This window comes from Pseudorca crassidens, chromosome 5, assembly GCF_039906515.1.
Source record: "Pseudorca crassidens isolate mPseCra1 chromosome 5, mPseCra1.hap1, whole genome shotgun sequence".
Taxonomy (NCBI): Eukaryota; Metazoa; Chordata; class Mammalia; order Artiodactyla; family Delphinidae; genus Pseudorca; species Pseudorca crassidens.
Window position 1 is genome coordinate 21264311 of NC_090300.1, and position 19873 is coordinate 21284183.

Here is a 19873-nt window from a genome sequence, read left to right on the forward strand (position 1 = left end):
TGGTATCAAGAGGAAAACAAGCAGATCCAGTGAATTTAATTTAATGGTAACGTCCACCTGAGTCGTGCTGCATACAAACATGGGGCACCCCGTGGAGAAGGCAAGAAACACAAGAGAGCACGGGGACAAATAATGGGTGTTTCTGAGACCGTCAGAATAAACAGAGCCTCCTGCAATAAGTCAGGGAAGTCTTGAGAGCCGCAGTTCAGAGACTGCTAGTGCTAAGTCATCCATTTCATCAGCATAATGTTTACATCTGAAGGACTCTGCAATGTGCCCTGGCAATCGTCCTTGTCTCTTTGTCCTTACATGTATTTGCCCACCAGATCTCCTTGCAAGCGGAAGCTAGCAAGCCTCTGTAGGCAAACGGGTGCTCTGAGCCCCAGGGGTCAAAGCAGCAGCCAGGACTCTATGGGCACCGGGGAGGGAGGGAGAAGGGGTGCACCCAGGCACAGCCAAGTGGGAAGCTTCCCTAAACCAGCCCTGCGCCCCTTGGGGCCTCCGCCGAGTCTATTAAGGATCAGTAGTGACTACTGGGTTTGTATGTAAGACTCAAAATAAGCAAATATGCTTCATGAGGGAAGGGACCTGGGTCTGACTTAGTCACTACTTCATCCCCAGTGCCTGGAACACAGCCCATTACACAGTAGGTGCACGTTAAGTACCTAGAACAGCACCTGGCATATCATAAGCACAGAAATAAGTACTACTGACTATTGTGACTGCAAATGTACTTTATGTTTTTAAGTCAAATTGAACTTGACACGTTAAACTGTGAGCCCACAATCCGGCCGTGGAACCACCTGAGAGAACACACCTGCAATGTAGCAGCCTAATAAAGAGCTTCCAGGGCAGAATTTCTTATCTGGTTCTGCGTCACACACTCTGATGAGGGATTCGCAGCCCAATTCTGAGTACTTCCATCTCTAACTGCACACGATTTTTCAGTGGGCATGACACTGGAGCGCTCCTTGGAACATTACGAATTATATTATACAACCTGGAAGAAACCCCAAATACAGAGATTTCCTGCCTCTCACTTTCAAAACAGTAACCTTAGCAGCACACACTTAGCAAAAGATTAACGCATGATGAGTTTATCTGAAGTCCTACTCGGGACCTGTTGGGTTGCCCAAAGAGTTCGTTTGGGTTCTTCCATAACATCTTACAGAAAAATCGAAACGAAATTTTTGGCCAACCCAAGATTTGTCAGTAATGCTTAAATATGGAAAAAATTAATGTGGGGAAAAAAATAACAATAACAGCACCTCTTATCTAACAGATGGGGTCATGGATGCCAGAATGCTTCTTTACTCAAATACTAATTCCACATTTGGGGGGAGCCCCGCTCACCACCTGTTTGTCACACCATGTGGCCGCTGACAAGAAACGGGGAGCAAAACCTGCCCCCCCCCACAAAATGTGTCTCTTAGGCCTGCTAATTATTTTGAGCTGGAAACAATCCAGGCACCAAAGACTCAGGAACCTTTGACCTACCCCCCTAACTGCCTAAAAGAATTTAGGTAGAGGACCTGTTCCAGGGAGGGAGCTACCACTACAGATACCTACAGTATAATATGAATTAGGTGTGTAGACAGGGAGGAACCTAGCAGAATTTGTTTGTTAAAATGCCTCTCGGGGTCCCACTGTCTCTGTACAGGGTACGGCAAATGTTTGTTTACCAAACACTGGCTCTTCTTTCATCTTCCTGTGAATTGCCTTCCCCCGCTTTGAATTCCCAGACCACTAACCTCAACATCTTCTCTTGTCTTTGGTTGAAGACGGAGTTTGAGGTGGTGGCTTCTGCCATTTTGGTGAGTTACTCAGTTTTCCTGGGTCTCTCCCATGTACACATGTTATTAGACTTTTTAGTCGGTCTCAGGTCAACGTAATTCTGAGGCCAGCCCCAGGAACCTAGAAGGGTAGAGGGCAGTTTTTGCCTCCCCCATGAGCTTCCTCTTAGGAGGGTGTGGTAGCTACAGCCATGTCTTCCCACCTCAGTGACCCCACCAGCTCTCCACCTTTTACCACATGTTGAATTTGGCAATGGCGAAGTTTACAAAGAAAACCTGCTGAGGTTGTTGCCCAGCTGTTCATTTGCCGGATGACGTGGCGATGTCGGGGAGAAAAAAAAAAAAAAAGTAGAAGAAAGTTCAAGAAGAAAAAAAAAAAAGGACCACGCTTTTTTAGGGATCACTGAAGGAAAGGAACTAGCACAGAGGCCAGCCCGACACGCACGGAGATCCAAACATCTCTCTTCCTCCTTGTTTCCATTTCCCGACCTTGAGTGAGTTCTAACTGACCAATTCAGCAGAGTGACAGCTGACCTACTATCTCATGGTTTCTGTCAAGTTCCTGATTTTCATCTGTTCCTGAAGACGAGTGAGAACTCTGCGTAGAACAGTCTTAACCTGGAGCGTCCACTGAGACATGTTCTGAAATGAATGCTGTTTGACTCACAGATGAAGGGCTACAAACAGGTAAGGAAACAGCTTTTCCATGAAAGAACATCAGGGTGTGTGAAGGGGCCATGAGAATGGAAGAGGAGAATTCTGGGCTAGGCGGCAGTGGTGCCGAGTACCACTGCACTGTCCCCATTCTCAGTAAGTTCCTTTGGGTTTGAGAACTATAATTGGTTGATGTAGTAATATATTTGCTCGTGCTGGTTTGGGGATCCAAATCTGAAATTTTATCACTGATGATTGTTTAGGATTTCCGACTGTGGCTGTCAAAATACATCTGTGATGAGGCGAAATCAGAGAAAATGCTTGAAAGGTATTCACCCAGGACAAACATTTCAAAAGCTTGTAGATATATATCAAAATTGCCTCTAAAAACTGCAAACTCAATTATGATAATAATACCTATAAGTCAGTGTGAGTATGTTTTGGTTGGCCAGTTCACGTAGGCATAGATATACAGTTAGTATCTATTTGTGCATATACTTATATAGATAAAAGCTTTTGTCTTTGTTGTTATTGGGATAAATTAACCCTATTAATACCTAGTAAAGTATGTATTTACCTTGAAAGTGAATCACAAACATCTCTCCTGTGCATAGCAAAACTTTAAGTTCACATGTTAACTTATCATGGTCTAGGACTAACCAGCTAAATTATTTAAAATACTTTAAACATTATAAATTTACAGGACACACAGGGGAATTAGGGCAGATCCACACTGTCAGCACAGTGAACCAATCAGAAATTTTTTTTTCAAGCAAGGATGCCTAATTCTATGGGGAAAGTGAACCAAAGGTCACGCTGGTAAAACAGAAAATCCTCTATAGCTTGCATATTTAGCTTCCTAAAACGTACAGACTTGAAACAGCTTTGGCACTAAAAAAAAAACCTAGATAAGTTTAAAAAAATAAATAAATAAAACAATGTACTCACTCTAAAATATCAAAATAACCTTTTATGATCTGTGAACATAACAAATAAATTTTAGACTTCAATAAAATCTATAAATACACACATAAAAGTATGCACATCTATACACATTACACACTGGTAATAATACACATAAACTGTAGATTGTCGTGTCTGTTACAGCTTAGTAAGGAAGAAATGAGGGGACACCAAGATACTCAAAGCGTGAAGACCCAGGAAGGGAGAGTGGGCAGGGCGTGGGGAAAAAAACTACTGTTTGCTGAGATGTGAAAGTGCCCATTTCACACTTGAGGAAGTAGGCAGACAGGAGGTAACCACCCTGACCAAGGTTACCCAGCTGATATCACAGTGAGCCTGAGCCCCTGGGCACAAGGAAGGTATCTGCACCCCACAGGGTTTCAGTCAGCCCAGCCTTCCCACTGCTACACCCCTCCCGGCCCTGCCACACTGTCCCACCAATCGCCAATGGGCATGTCCTTCAATCCTCTTCAACTGCTTTCATCCTCAATCATGCATTTGTAGGAGAGTATTTCTAATTCCCTGGTGCGAAGAGTGTTCAATCTAGTGTCACACACATATACTGGGGAGAAAAATTACTCTAAAAACATAAAATTATAATTATCCTTGACATATTTAAACAGGATACAAAAGGGGGAAGGAGACAGGAGTAGAAAAAGACAGTCTCTCAAAATCAGGAGAATTTTGGGGGGTGGGGGGGTGGGGGGGAGACACATTAAAACAGCTAATGGGTACACCAGGCAGCAAAATACTAAGAAACCACCCTCTAAGAGGCCTGTCTACCAAGCTCCTGAGTCCCATTCCCCTATTTGTAAAACAGTGATGATATTAGCACAAGACTACTGTGAAATTAAATGAGATATTATTTGTAAAATCTTTAACATAGTAATGTAGAAAGTGTTCAGTAAATGTTGGCTAACATCATCATTGCTTTCACTATTATTACAAAGACTCATTTAATCGAAGCAGATGTGTATGAAATTACATATCAGACCACTGGAAAGCATAATTTAGACATTTCAATACCTCTGTAGACCAAAACAGACAGATAAGATATAACGTAAAGCCGTTTACAACAGTGCCTGTCAAACTTTGCTACACGTCAGAATTACCTGGGGGGCTTGTTGAAACGCTTATCCCTGGGCCCTACTCCCCAAAGTTTCTGATTCAGTAAGTTGGGGCCAGAGAATCTGCATTTCTAACAAAGTCCCAGGTGATAGTAATGCTGCTGATCTGGGGGTCCACCCTTTAAAAACCACTCATCTACGGTGAATCCCACATTCACATCTGCCTGACTAATAAATCTATCCATGTGTTTCTCATTCAGTCTAAGTCAGTTAACGAGAGGGCAAAATAATGAATAAATGCTTAAAAAGCAAAAGCACCCCCCATTAGTTTTGATTTAAAAAGAAAGGGAAACAAACAGATATTTCCCATTAGATCTACGATGTTTCTGAAGTCAACTGCTGAACTGAGAAATATTGGAGGTTTGGGGGGTTTTTTTTCCAACGTACGAAGAGCTAGCATTGTTTCTGCAGTTAGGCAGGAGTCCTGCATGACGCAATTCTAGCAAGTTCACTTAGTCCGATGTGACAAAGCCTGCCGAGTACTGACGGCACACAGTGAAGCTGTGTTTCCGGGTCAGACTGTGCCAGTTTGAACAGTTGCACCAAGAGCAAGAACCCCAGCCACATTTTCTCAGATGGCTCCAGCAGAGCCGCTGGTGACCCACCTTGCTTTTTCAGATGCAAAAGAAAAGGGTGGAGGAACACTGTTGCCCGTAACAATGTTCATTCTATAAAATGTCCCTAGAGTGAATTTAGGTGCTGCGGCTTCCCCAAGCCAAAGTCTGTATGGTAAGAAACCAGAAGTCATGTTTCTTCCATTTGGTTTCAACATTTCTTTGAAGGTTAGGTTGGTACCAGGGAGCTGTCTCTGGAATGCCAAGAACAGACCAGTCCACAGAGACACAGGTCGAAGCCAATGCAAGTTTTTTCTGCCGTCTCCTTCATGGGTATCCTCATTTGCAGAGGGCTGTCTAGCGGAGGAGGACTGAACACTAAGGAGAGTTTCTTTCAACTGAAAATTACATCGTCGGCATAAGAGTGCCACACCTGTCTAGGCAGAGCGGTAGTTCTCAAAGTGCAGTCCCCAGACAGGCTGCTGCACCAGCATCACCAGCGAACTTGTCAGACATGCAAATTTTTGATCCCAAACCTACCGAACATGAAACTGTGGGAGTGGAGCCCAGCAGTCTGTGTTTTAATAGGCTTCCAGGTAATTGTGTTGCACGTTCAAGTTTCAATTCCATTGGGTAAAGTGTCACTAAGTCCTGAGACAACTCTAGTTTTCACCCGCTTTCTGGCATAATGGTAAATGGTTCCCCCTTTCTACCTCAGAAGTGTCCTGGTTTGGACAATAAATTACATGGTCATCCTTACCCTTCAGATCGGATGCTACAAAGGGGTTTCATTGGTTGGATCCTGTTTACTGCTTGGGATTTCAAATTAAGTGCATGTCTGCTACTACATCCTGGTACTAAACCCATCGCTGCCCTGAATGCTGAAAGATGCACTGCCTCCTAAAAGTCTAGGGATCATGGCTACAGAAATCCATTTCAGAAGAAGTATCCTATCTTTACCAAAAAAGTACCCACCATCAAACTATATAAAGTCTGGTTTAAATTTCTAGCGTGTGGGATCAAGTCTCCTCCATCAGGTCTTTAAAATCCTTTTTACTAAATCTTCTGGTTCCTCTACAGGGAGTTTTCTTTTCCCAACTAGCAACCGAGAAAAGTACAAACTTAGTAGGAAATTTACTACTCGTCTTATCTTTGTGGTAATAACTTGGAAATATTAATTCACAGAAAAACCAAGTTTGCCACAAAGTTTCTCAAGCCACCTGTTCTTTTAAAGGCAAAGTGAAATATTGCTCATATGCTTTTGGATCTGATACATTTTCCATTCCTTTGAAATCTTTTGTCTTCACTCAGCCTAAATTAAATTGCTGGCTTTTTATTCTTCACTGAAGTCTTCCATCTGCTGTTTCTGAAAAGCATCAAAGGCCTCAGATATCATGTTCTGACCCTTTATCTTTCAGATAAAAGTCAGAGAGGGATCGGTGGCTTCTGTTCAATTATGTAACATCTGCTATTGAGGCTAAAATCTTAAAGAAAAACGAGAAAGATCAGCTATTTGGCTTCTCAGACTTGGCCCAAAGGAGACTGTACACTTTGGTGTGAACACTGGGAAAAAGAGTCTGATTCTCAGTCTTCTAGGATCACACACTTACTTTTATCACGTGATTGGACGATAGGTACAATTTACACCAAGCCGACCTGAAGTGTGTTAACCTTTCTTTTATTGTGGGGGAGATACCTGGCTGGAAAGCAGGGCCCACCTGCTGCTTACAGGCACTTCCAGCCCTAAGGTCAAAGGCTGGTAAATGAGCTCACAGGAGGCTTCATCTAATGAATGTTACCATCCTGCTGCAGAGGATAAGCAAAATCTCCTTCTCATTCTAGAGCTATTTCAGTCATTCATTCATTCAACAAACACTGATTCCTTACTGTGTGGCAGCCACGATTCTAGATACTGGAGATACTCTGCTTCCAAGAGTCCCTCGCCTCAGGGAGCTTACGTTCTAATAGGCACAAAGACAACCTTTCCATCGGCAATCTTTCTCCTCTAGGAAGTGGTACTTCTTCAGTATGACAACAATCTCTGGGCCTATTTTAACTTATTAGGTTACATTTTTATTTTCTTTAGAGAGGTTTGGAAGGGATCCTAATCTCATCAGAAGCCAACCAACATGTACTGACTTGATCCAAATCTCAGACCTAACCCTGGTAGGAGCTGATAGCCCTGAACGCACTGTGATGAAAATGGAATACGGGAAACAATACTAAACTCAATTAAATATCCTAGGAGGTGGCCCGGAGTGTTTCATATTCTCTCTTTCCTGGCCCCTGAAACTGCCAACTATGTTTCTGCACAAGGATCTCACCGCTTCCTTCCCTACTATAAATATCTCCGCAAGCACCATCTTTATAGAAGTGAAAAAAGGAAGGGAAAGAATATGCTCTGCGATGAAAAGAAAACCTAAAATGTAAGATTAGCTGCCTCTGTATCCCTGAGCCTATGAAGAATGTGAAATCGGTAGTCCTTGTCGCCAGGGCCACTCAGGCAGGCAGCCGGCTAACCAAGAAACAAGACTAAGTAGGAATCACTTTTAGGAAAGGATAAATACTTCCTTTAAATACATTACCGTAACTTACAATGCACCTTTATTGCCTAATCTTTTGGTGTTGTGGCGAGATTCTTCTTCTTGGGTATGGCTCCGCTGATGACAGTTCTGGAACTACTTGTCCCTCGTAAATTATAACTGTAGCACATTGCCAGTCACGTCCAGTTTCTTAGTTTAGTTCAAGTAGTATGAGAATTTTTAAAGACTTGAGCAGCCACAAGAGTTTACCACAAAAGCAAACCCAGACCTAGACTCTTAAGCCCTCAAAGAATGGAACCTGTCTTAGCCGAGTAAGGAAAAGACACAGTAGAGCTTCCCTGGTGGCGCAGTGGTTGAGAGTCCGCCTGCCGATGCAGGGGACACGGGTTCATGCCCCGGTCCGGGAGGATCCCACGTGCCGCGGAGCGGCAGGGCCCATGAGCCATGGCCGCTGAGCCTGCGCGTCCGGAGCCTGTGCTCCGCAGCGGGAGAGGCCACAGCAGTGAGAGGCCCGCGTACCGCAAAAAAAAAAAAAAGGCACAGTAAAATTTCTCCACAACTTCTCATGGATGGTTGGCAATAAGGAGCATCTTATTTTAACAAACTGAATATGTCATGGAAAGAACATCCTGCCTCACTAGTTTTTATCTAATAAATCCATTCCTATCCCTACCCCACCTCAGGAGAAGTGCGTGCCTTGTTCTCGCTAAGGGAGACGCCAGTCCTCATGCTCGCAAAGCCAAGTAGCAGAGCACGGTAATCAAGAGCAAAGACCGTGTATTCTGGGATCAGACTAGTTCAAATCTTTTTTTTTTTTTTTTTTTTTTTTTTTTTTTGCAGTACGCGGGCCTCTCACTGTTGTGGCCTCTCCCGTCGCGGAGCACAGGCTCCGGACGCGCAGGCTCAGCGGCCATGGCTCACGGGCCCAGCCGCTCCGCGGCATGTGGGATCTTCCCGGACCGGGGCACGAACCCGTGTCCCCTGCATCGGCAGGCGGACTCTCAACCACTGCGCCACCAGGGAAGCCCACTAGTTCCAATCTTGACTCCACACTGCTTACTCTGACATGACCCTGATAAAGTTACTTAATGACCCTATGAATAATTTCCCTCACTTGTCATGGAAGTTAAATGAATTAATATGTATACAGTGCCCAAAGAGTGACTGACGTGACATAAGAGTACAAGCAATGTTTACTGTTGTCATCACTGTCATCACCTTATTTCTCAGGAACACAAATACAGTGGTTTGATGACTACAAGAATGGTGGAAGCCAAAGAGATATATTCGAACTCCAGTGTGCCATTTAACCTCTGCCTGCGCAGTTTACTCATCTGTAAAGACAGAATAAAAATACCTACCTAGGAAGAACTATCGTGATAGTTATCATAATGCCTGGTACACAGTCAACAGTCAAAAAATTACAGCTATTAACACTCTTATATGTAAAAACCTACAGCATACACTTAATGTAGTAAACCTACATTCCAACAGGTGTCCTCTCCTGCACATCTATCAAACCTCCATCCAAAGAACCTTAACTAGCATTTGATGATGGACTCAGCATTTCACTTGGAGCAGTGAAGGACAAACCACCTTCCCCCAGAAAACATGTTCTGAGAAAGTACACACTCGACGTGTAGGGTATAACCTGGGAAAATTTAAGCGCTATGCTGTGGAGTTAAAATAGGAGCTGAGAAATAGGAAAGAACACCGTGTGCTGGAGCATCTAGTGGACAGAAGGAACAGAATTAGGCCAAGTCCTGAAAGAGGAAAGTGATACAGCTGTAGAGGGCTGGGAAATGATAAACTGAATAGGGAAACAACTTCAGTTAACATGCTTATTGACCTCAAAACATGTCTTCTTTTATTCTTATCTTGACCCCTTGGCCTGAGACCCTGACCCTGTTTGGAGTATTTTCTCTCCAATCCTAATCTCTAACATTTATCCATTTCTGTCTTCAGAACACAACACAAACCATCTCTTGCCCAGAGAACGTTTCCCATCTGACATGCTTTTTTCTCAGCGTTCACGGGGTACATACTTCCTGCCATCTCTGCCATCGTTCTAACAACCTATGTACCATTTACATGTGGTTTACAACATGCATGATGTCTGCTCAATATGCTTACTGCTCCAAGAGCAAGTTTTACAGCTTTGACTTTTTCCCCCACTGAATTTGGGCTGGGTATAAACTGCACGCAATAAAATGGAAAACATTTTAAATGTAAATTCAATGAGTTTGACACCGCGTAATCACCACCCCAATTACTACAATACAGTATTTTCCATCACAAAAGTTCCCTTGTGCTCCTTTCCAGTCACAGGTGTCCACATTCCTGATTTCTGTCCCCAGAGCTTAGTTTTACCTGCAGTAGAACTGCATTTAAACAGATTCACACAGTACGTACCCCACTGTGTCTGACTGCTTTGGCTCAACATACTGGTTTGAGATTTACCCATGTTATTGGCAGGTATGATTCCTTTTGATCCCTAAATGGTATTCTATAAGTGTACCACGATTTGTTTACTTATTTTAATCTGTCAACGAACATTTGGGTCATTCCCAATTTGGGGCTATTATGAATAGAGCTGCTATGAACGTTCCAGTAAAAGTCTTTTCGTGGATATATGTTTTCACGTCTCTTAGGTAAACACCTAGGAGTTAAATTACTAGCTCATAGGTAGTTATATGTTTAACTTGATAAAAGGCTACCAAACTGTTTTCCAAAGTGTATTTTCTAGTTTACACTCGAATCAAAAATGCATGAAACTATTTATTGCTCCATTTCCTTGTCGACAGTTGACATCATCAGCTTTCTGGTATTTGTTTTATTTTTCTGCCATGGGTATGAAGTAGTATCTCATCATTTTAATTTGCATTTCCCTGTTGACCAATGATGGGAAGCATCTTTTCATTTGTTCCTTGGTCAAACATCTTCGTATGTGATTTGTTCATTTAAGTCTTTTGGTCTTTTTTTTGAGTCCTTTGTCTTTTTTATTACAGACTTATGAGAGTTCTTTAGATAGCCTGAATCCTTTAACAGAGTTACAAATTGTGAATATTTCCTCCCAATCTATGGCTTGCCTTTCATTTTCTTAATAGTGTCCAAAGAAAAATGAAAGTTTTAATTTTTTTTTTTTTTTTTTTTTTTTTGCGGTACGCGGGCCTCTCACTGTTGTGGCCTCTCCCGTTGCGGAGCGCAGGATCCGGACGCACAGGCTCAGCGGCCATGGCTCACGGGCCCAGCCGCTCCGCGGCATGTGGGATCTTCCCAGACTGGGGCACGAACCCGTGTCCCCTGCATCAGTAGGCGGACTCTCAACCACTGCGCCACCAGGGAAGCCCGAAAGTTTTAAATTTTGATAAAGTCCAATTTATTAATTTTTTATTTTATGGTTTAGTGCTTTTTATATCCTAAGAAATCCTTGCCTGTCCAGCATTGGGAACACATTCTATTTTCCTCTGTTAGCTTTATGGTTTCAAATTTTACACTGAGGTGTATGATCCATCCTGAATTGCTTCTTCAACTCCTCCACTTCATCTGGTAATAGATCTCTGCAGAGAACAGGTGCTCTGTAAACACTGCTGATTCATTTATAAATGCCCCACAGGTTAAGAGAAATGTATTTTTAAAGCCTGTTGGAGGGGCACGTGCTCAGCCTCAGGAGCATCTTGGATAGATGTTCAAGAATAAAGTCATGAATGTGACCCAAAGGAGCAAACCGGAAGCATCTGTTTAGAACTGTTATAATAATAGCCTTGCCTTATGATAAGCTTTTGACTAGGACAGGGATAATCCAAAGTTTCTATTTCTGCACAAATAACAGCTTTAAGCCAGCATCAAAAAAAAAAAAAGTCGAACACTTTGCTCACACTATTTTCTTCTTCTTTGTGTATACATTAGAACAATTGCAATGTCATTAGTGTAGACTGAATTCTCTTTAATGAATTAGGCTCCATAAAAACAGTCAGTGATTCACAGCAGTTCTACTGAAAACTTACTTTAAAGTGAGTAATAAATGTTAAAAACATTACTCTCAGGGGACATATTTTCTATAACCCAAAACATTCACATTATTTTATAGGATTTAGATGACTTTTAAAAACGTTTTACTAATATTTCATCTGGAAAACATGTCAACTCAAAAAATAAAGAGAAGTATTCCTGCTATTCAGATAAAGTCTACTAGCCATGCATCTTAAAACAGAGCATTTCGAGCTATTTCCTTGAGATTTTACTAAGAAAACATAGGACTGAGAAGAGTAAAAATACTCTTTCCCATTTAATTGAGGCTTGGAGAAATTAATAAATTAACTAGGAGCACAGAGCATCTCATAAATACTAAGTAATACAGCTGATAATTCTAAAGAGCTATATTATGACAGCTGCTTCCTTAATAGTTTTGAGCCAAAAACACACTCATTGCTTAGCAAGGCTCACTTATTACTCTGCCTTAGCTTAAGTTTCCACACTACAGTTGAGGAACTGCCATAGGAAAACTCTTTACATCTAAACAAAAACCTAGGCACTCATTTGTAGCTTGCAAGTACTCTGTTTTTAATGATTACCCAGTTTCACAAGCTAACAGCTCTTAGAAATAACCAACAGTAGCTGCTTATAATTTAGGTCGAAAAGAAGAGAAAGTACCATATAAATCTGGTATTGTTTCTTTTTATTATTATTTTTAAATTTATTTATTTATTCATTTATTTAATTTTTGGCTGCACTGGGTCTTCACTGCTGCACGTGGGTTTTTCTCTAGTTGCTGAGAGCGGGGGCTACTCTTCGTTGCGGTGCGCAGGCTTCTCATTGCGGTGGCTTCTCTTTCTGTGGCTCGCGGGCTCTAGAGCGCAGGCTCAGTAGTTGTGGCGCACGGGCTTAGTTGCTCCGCGGCATGTGGGATCGTCCCCGACCAGAGCTCGAACCCGTGTCCCCTGCATTGGCAGGCAGATTCTTAACCACTGCACCACCAGGGAAGCCCCCATGGTATTGTTTCTTCTTAAAGAGAAAAGAGGGTGTTGTGTCTAGCTACTTGAATTTGGTTAAGTTGCGCATTTAAATGCCTTTTCTCATCAAGTATTTCAATTATCACCATTTCCTTCATAGCACTCCATTATTTTTATGCCTTCCTAAATGTACAATCCTTTCTATAGCCGAAGGTCAAAAAGAATAAAAGTAGCAAAAAACTCCCAGTAAGAAATATTGTCTTAAGCCAAACATTCCATGAAGTGTTTAAGGGTTCCAATAATAGTCAAAATAAACTTTTCATTTAAAGAATGTGAGAAACTGTATCATGCAAGAAATACGCTCTAGAATGAGCTGCCCAGACACTACTTAATTAGAAAAGTTCTCTTGTACTTTACAGCATCGATACAATTCACCAATGTCAGCTGTGAAGTAAATCTTAGTTTTCCCTAAAATCCCTTCTAAATGACTCTGAAAGCACCCCATGAGTGGCTAGATTGATTTCCAGGGAGGAGGGAGTTTATAAAAACGACAGAACCCTCTGGCATGCTGGACATGAGAATACCACTGCTTGCCTAGGAGAGGTCACTTTTTCTTCACACATGTCACATCTACAGCAAATTTGTGTTCTGACTCGACTTTCTCCTTACCAGACACCCGAATGCCCCTGTGTGCATACTTTGTTTTTCCCTGTGCCGAGCCACCAAGTCCCAAAGCTTTTCTCCTACAGCTGGAGTTCCCTTCTACGGATCTGTTCATGTCACTTACTCATTCACTCCTTCATTTACTTAAAAATCTTCGAAGTGCTAGAACAACAAAAGAATATTCAAGGAAAATGACACGCAGCACCCCTCCCCCATCTCATACAGCTAAGATTAACGTGGAAGTCAAAAATGCACCCCCTCCCCGCAAAAAAAGGGGATTATACTCTCATACAACAAGCACTTTTATGCAGATACAGTTTGTATTGATGCCTAGAGTCTAGGCACCCTGCGTTTACGTAAGTTCATTCACTCAACAACAAACTGCTTTCCATTTCCATGAATAGGAGTCCAAAGTTTCTTCGGTTTGGGATTTCCAGATACAGTCAATGATAAGATTAGAATACTTCACAAGTCTGTTTACATTTCGACTTTGATGAGTCTGTGTTCTCATTTTAATGGAGAATTTTAAATGCCTTGGAAATTGAGGATAGGAAGGGAAATCGAATTATTTAACAGAAATCAGATGAGCCTTCCCCAAACGCACAGTGCCAGGAGCAGCCATTAGCATAAAGTTTCCATAGCAATGTTGTACCACAAACAGAAACACTCGGGAGAAAGGAGCAACTGAAAAAAGACAAGGTAAGGTGGCAGCAAAGCCAAGGGCACCTGTGTACACCCCCCGGTAAAACCTAGGCCAGTGGCTCACGAGCTCCTGTAATTCAGTTCAAGGCACAGACATCAATCAAACGCCTCCTTGGGTCAGAACTAGTCAGACTCATCCAGAACAGGCTGCCCTTGCCTTTGTCTGCCACCTTCAATTCTCAGGGATACAAGGCCCTGTTGCAAGCCCTCTCATTATTCCCTGAAAAGGGAAGAGACCCCTCTAAATCACAAGTGTTCCGATACTGTGTTATTCATGAGGCGAATCTTACTCAGAATCTTACAGGGAATGCTGATACACCAGACAGACAGACACAGAAATGCTCCTGATGGGGCTGAGGCCAAAACTCCATCAGCCTCCCTGGAAGCTGCCCTGGAAAGCCCTGGGGCCCAGCCCAGAGGCCCAGAAACTTCTAGAAACCACAGCTCAGAGCCCTCTGTAGAGAGAGGGATGACCTTGGATGAGCCGGCCATATACTTCCTGAGTCCCTAGAGAGAAGGCACCCTGAATATACTGTAAGACTGTCATCACTAGTGCGACGGGGGTGAGCAGTCTGCAAGTGCGCGTTTGAGAAGATGAGAATAAAGACTCAAAAGCGCTTTCATGATATAAGACATAAACACAAGAGTAAAATCAAAAAGCAGAAGAGAATGATCAAAGATGAGCAATCAATCCACGGCACTTCTGCTTTCTGAAAATTTCTCAGAAGCTACATGTCTCTGCTCTGAAAAACAAACTGAAAGACGGACAGTTTTTCTGAACTGTTTCATTTTTCAATGTTAGAAGCTCTTCTCTTAGGTTGCCATCAATATTGAGACTAAAGCCTCAAAACACAGCATCAAACATTAAATTCTATAGGTATCTCCACTTCCTTGATTCCTTCATTAATCCAACAAGAGTTCAGAACTGAGTACCTCCATCGTGCCAGCAGGTGCTGGAGACATGGCGGTGAATGGGACAAAGCGCCTAACCTCGGGAGCTTATAATCCTGGGGAAGAAACCGCTAAGCAGAATGGGGGTAGGACATAATGGGGCGTCCCCCGCGGAGGAGGTGACCAGGAGCAGTCACAGTGAAGATGAGGGATCAGAACAGGAGACCTGAGTGAAATGAGGAAGACAGAGGGAAGGGAAGCGCACATGCAAAGGCCCCAAGATGGGACTGACTCGTTGAAGCGGGGAGGATGGGGAGAGGCGGCAGCAGCAGCAATGGCAAGAAGACGACTCCTTCTGGCACCAGAAGGGGTGAGGCCAAGAGCACAGGAAATGCAGTGAGGGAACCGGGCAGAGGCCGGCCAGGTCATCCAGGGCTTCGCAGGGCAGGATCCAAATGTGGATCAAAATCTCCCCGGGGTGGGTTACGACCGAGATTATGACCCAGAGAAGTTTTGTTTTGTTTTGTTTTTTTGCTGTACGCGGGCCTCTCACTGCTGTGGCCTCTCCCGTTGCGGAGCACAGGCTCCGGACACACAGGCTCAGCGGCCATGGCTCACGGGCCCAGCAGCTCCGCGGCATGCGGGATCTTCCCAGACCGGGGCACAAACCCACGTCCCCTGCATCGGCAGGCGGACTCTCAACTACTGCACCACCAGGGAAGCCCGAGAAGATTTTATATACACAAATTAAACTACAATTTGAGGAGGAACAATTTCAGGGAAAGGGCGCCCCGTCGAATATAAATGAGAAAACTCTCCATGCTGGGTTTTCACAATTACATGCTAGCTAATGAGCTTCGGTTTGATCTTCTGAGAGACGGGCCATAAGAAGTTTTCAGTAAAGGCTCTCAGGCAGTTTCCTCTTTCTTATCTGGTAAACCTCACTCCTACTGCCCTAAGTTCTTCAACTGATAGGACAGGATGGCCAATAATTATTTAGTTTTAGGCTAAGTGAGCACAAACCCTCCCTGATACCCCATCAAACAGGTGTTTACAATACAATGGAAATAATTACAGCAGTGGTACTGAGACCAACCTCAAAACACGGCCTTCAAAGTTTCGAGGGGAATGTTGCAGGGGGCAGGGAAATAAGAGTATGAGATATTTATAATGATGAGGAAAATACAAAATCATCCGAACAACCATTAATGATTCTTTCCTTCAACGGGATGGTGTGCAACTATTCCAAAGAGAAATGAGGAGCTTTAAGAACTGACGTGGAAAATTCATGGAGACACACTGCGAAGTGGGTGGGGGTGAGGAACGGCGGTAAGAGACCCCAACCTCTGTCCACAGTTATCTGCTCTTCCAGGATTTAATAACTGCTAACGTTTACTGAGGGTTTTCCACACTTTAGACATTGCACCCGTGCTTTGTGAGTAATGAATACCATCCCACTGAATTCTTACAGCAATCCTATGGTATACAGAGAGTTCTTCCCATTGAACTGATGCGTTAAGTATTTTAGTCAGACTCAAATCGCTGCTGAGGGAGGCAGGATTTGAATCCAGGAATTTCCACCCTGTAGCCCCGTCCTTAGCCTCTCCATTACTCAGCTCTCAGAGACAAGTCCTTATTCACTGAGTGTATTAAATCAATTCGCTCTTGGATTCTTTCTTTAAAATAACATTACAGGAAAAAATGTCCACTTAGTGTTCTGGGAAATAATTTTAGGGAAAATTGAATTAATGATGAAACATGCAAAGCTCGTGACATTTTGGAAAGTCGATATGACCAAATTGGCATTACTCTCAAGATCAAAATACAAGACCACTTTACACACAAATATAATTTAAAGGCTCAGTGACCTATAACAATTCTGTCAGCCCTCACTCTATTCGTAAACTGTGAACACCACACATTTGTACATTTCCTTCTGAGTCCAGCTGTTTGCGAATGTTCAGCACAGGGAACGTCATGGTACCCAGTTTAAAACTGAACAGGTGCCCACCATTCTAAGGTGGGTTGGGAAGGTTCCAATCAGCAGACATTCTTTCAGCTGTTCTACATGCTGATAACAAAGGAAGGAGAGATATTTCAAGGTGAGACTGATGATTAGCCTAATTACTAAAGGGTCCAAAAAGCATAGGGCCTGTGCACACTCCTGAGTCCTTGCTCCATCTCTGCAGCCACCTGACCCATGGAGAAATGTCACCGTCCTCATCTCCCAACCCCAAAGCGTTCATGCAGGAGTCTCTTCTCCTCCACCATCACCTCCACCACCACCCAACAGTAATTCATAGCAGTGTTTCTTATCATCCTAGAAGACCAGAAGAGGATACACGTCTGAGACCGAGATGGCATCTCCCTGCCTCAACTCAAATCCTTATCGGCTGTGTGACCTCGGGCAAGATGCTTAACCACTCTGAGCCTTACTGTTAGTGTTAAATTGGGGTACATTAGCAGCACTTACTTGTACACCAGCTATCAGGTTTTAATGAGTTAATATAAACAGGGAATTTAAACACAACAGTATCTGGCATGTTATAAAACTTCAATAAATGTTAGGTATTATTAATAATGCTAATGTTATTACCCTAGTGCATAGCTAGGAGGCATAAACTCCCCTCCAGTGTCAGTCACCAAGTGACTCTTCTTTTGCTTCTTATTTTGCCGTTTACAATAATTGGTTACCCAAGGAGAAATTTTCCAATAATCTTTTTTCTTCCTTTCACTTATCTCTATTTCTAATTTGCCCATGCATTCCTTAGGAATTTTTAAAAATTGAGTTGTTTAAAGTAAATGTAATTCACTAAAAATTAAAGCAAATTAATACAAAAATTCAGTTGTTTAAAGAAAAGTAAAAGGGAATTCACTAAAGTCCCCTCCCGCCCTTCTGGCTGGGTGGGGTGGCCCACCAGAAGCCTCCGCCACATCAAGTGTGTGGCTGGTGAGAACGTGGCAGGACCACCCCAGCAGGTACCATGCTGACATTCACTACAGGGCCTAGATTAATGCCTGGAGAAATCTCAGGGCATGAGCTCCTGATGAAAAAAAAAAGTTGGGGACAAACCACAGGCCAAGGTTACTGAAGATAAATAATCATCAAATTCTCAGATCACTGGTGTGTGACTTCCTCTAATAATTCTAATAGGATTTAGTCTGAAAATTAAAGTGCTTAGTTTATATCAGAGTACTGAAGCAGCGGTTCCCAAATACCCCATTATTGTGTAAAATATGTTTGTGCATTTTTCTAGCTTTCTGGCTTTCATCAAATTCTGAAAGGTCTTCACAACCTAAAGCTGCTACAAATTGTCGATGTAACAGTGATTCTCAAACTTGTGAAAGTGTGTTCAAGTTTGAGAATCACTATTAAATGATTAATAACAATCAGCCCTATCCAGCCATACAGTGAGGACCCACTGTATCCCCGGCAGTGAGCTGTATGCTACAGTTGACAAAAAACTAGAAAACGCCCTGAGCTCCCCCCCTTTAGAGTGCTTACAAATCTGAAATATTTATCACATAACAAAAAAGGGATTTTGTTCCAAATAACTTAGAATTAAAATACTGGCACAGAGACATCATAAAGGAATAAGAATTAGAACAGAGAATAAACAGAGCAGAAAAAGAATTCATTGGGGATAAACTGTAAGCCAGGACTCCTGAAACTTTTGTTTGGAAAAGCACTGTGTGCTTTTAAGTGGTTGATGAAAGAATCCTCCTAAAGCCTAGCACAGAGTATTTATACATAGTAGATGCTCAATAAATGGACTCACAGTAGATGCCAACCCTATACCATAGCAGCATTCACTACAAAGAGAGACAAGGTAGCACCAGTCTGTCTTGAGGCTCATTTTAAGGTTTTCCATAATTCTGGGCTTGCAAATGATTTGGAAATTTTTTTGGAATATTATCAAATGATAACTAGAATTTATCATTTCTATTCTGATTCTCCAGAGTGTACCTACTGTGGGGTGAATATATGTCCCATATGCCCAGGACAGACCCAGTTCACTCCTGCAGTCCCGGTCTAATTATAATTAATGCCCCTTGTTGCTTTCAAAAGTGCCCCAGTTTGAATAATAAATTATAAGATCACCCTATTCCAACCTGCTTTGGTTAAGCCTTTGGTAAGTGAGATCTCTTCAAAAGTATTTCCTGGGGCTTCCCTGGTGGCACAGTGGTTGAGAGTCCGCCTGCTGATGCAGGGGACACGGGTTCGTGCCCCAGTCCGGGAAGGTCCCACATGCCGCGGAGCGGCTGGCCCCGTGAGCCGTGGCCGCTGAGCCTGCGTGTCCGGAGCCTGTGCTCCGCAACGGGAGAGGCCACAACAGTGAGAGGCCCGCGTACCGCAAAAAAAAAAAAAAAAAAAAAAAAAAAGTATTTCCTGGAGCAAGGTACCTCAGATCAAAAAGTTTCTCCTTAATCTTAAAGCCGAGATGAGAAATACTCTGCCTATTTCTGCAGGAAAGGACTGCCTATTTCTGCAGGAAAGCCAGAAAGTCATAGCACATCACAGAGAACGTTGTTCGCAAAGCGAGCTATGTGGTCACAGTCCTACAGCACCGAAATCAAACGCAAACAGAAAGAGCTCAGCACCTCAGGCGAACCACATCATTCCATTCTAAAGCATTACCATCCGATGATGGACACTTAGGTTGTTTCCATGTCCTGGCTATTGTAAATAGAGCTGCAGTGAACATCGTGGTACATGACTCTTTTTGAATTATAGTTTCCTCAGGGTATATGCCCAGTAGTGGGGTTGCTGGGTCGTATGGTAGTTCTATTTTTAGTTTTCTAAGGAACCTCCATACTGTTCTCCAGAGTGGCTGTATCAAATTACATTCCCACCAACAGTTCAAGAGTGTTCCCTTTTCCCCACACCCTCTCCAGCATTTACTATTTCTAGATTTTTTGATGATGGCCATTCTGACTGGTGTGAGATGATATCTCATTGTAGTTTTGATTTGCATTTCTCTAATGATTAGTGATGTTGAGCATCCTTTCATGTGTTTGTTGGCAGTCTGT

General features: G+C 42.9%; 2 protein-coding genes across 7 annotated transcripts in view; one reads left to right on the forward strand and one right to left on the reverse strand.

Moving 5' to 3' along the window:
• MED12L (mediator complex subunit 12L) overlaps positions 1–19873 on the reverse strand; it is a 329485-nt gene that overhangs the window by 148649 nt on the left and 160963 nt on the right. The gene's annotated exons all lie outside the window — the stretch shown is intronic.
• The window catches only part of P2RY14 (purinergic receptor P2Y14), an 80504-nt gene that overhangs the window by 18961 nt on the left and 41670 nt on the right, over positions 1–19873 (forward strand). Inside the window, exon 1 of one of the 2 annotated variants that reach the window (XM_067737497.1) lies at positions 2203–2480. The exons of the other annotated variant lie outside the window; for it this stretch is intronic. The gene's annotated coding sequence lies outside the window, so the exon portion shown is untranslated. Of the gene's footprint in view, positions 1–2202; positions 2481–19873 lie in introns of those variants that run through there. 2 annotated transcript variants of the gene reach the window in all.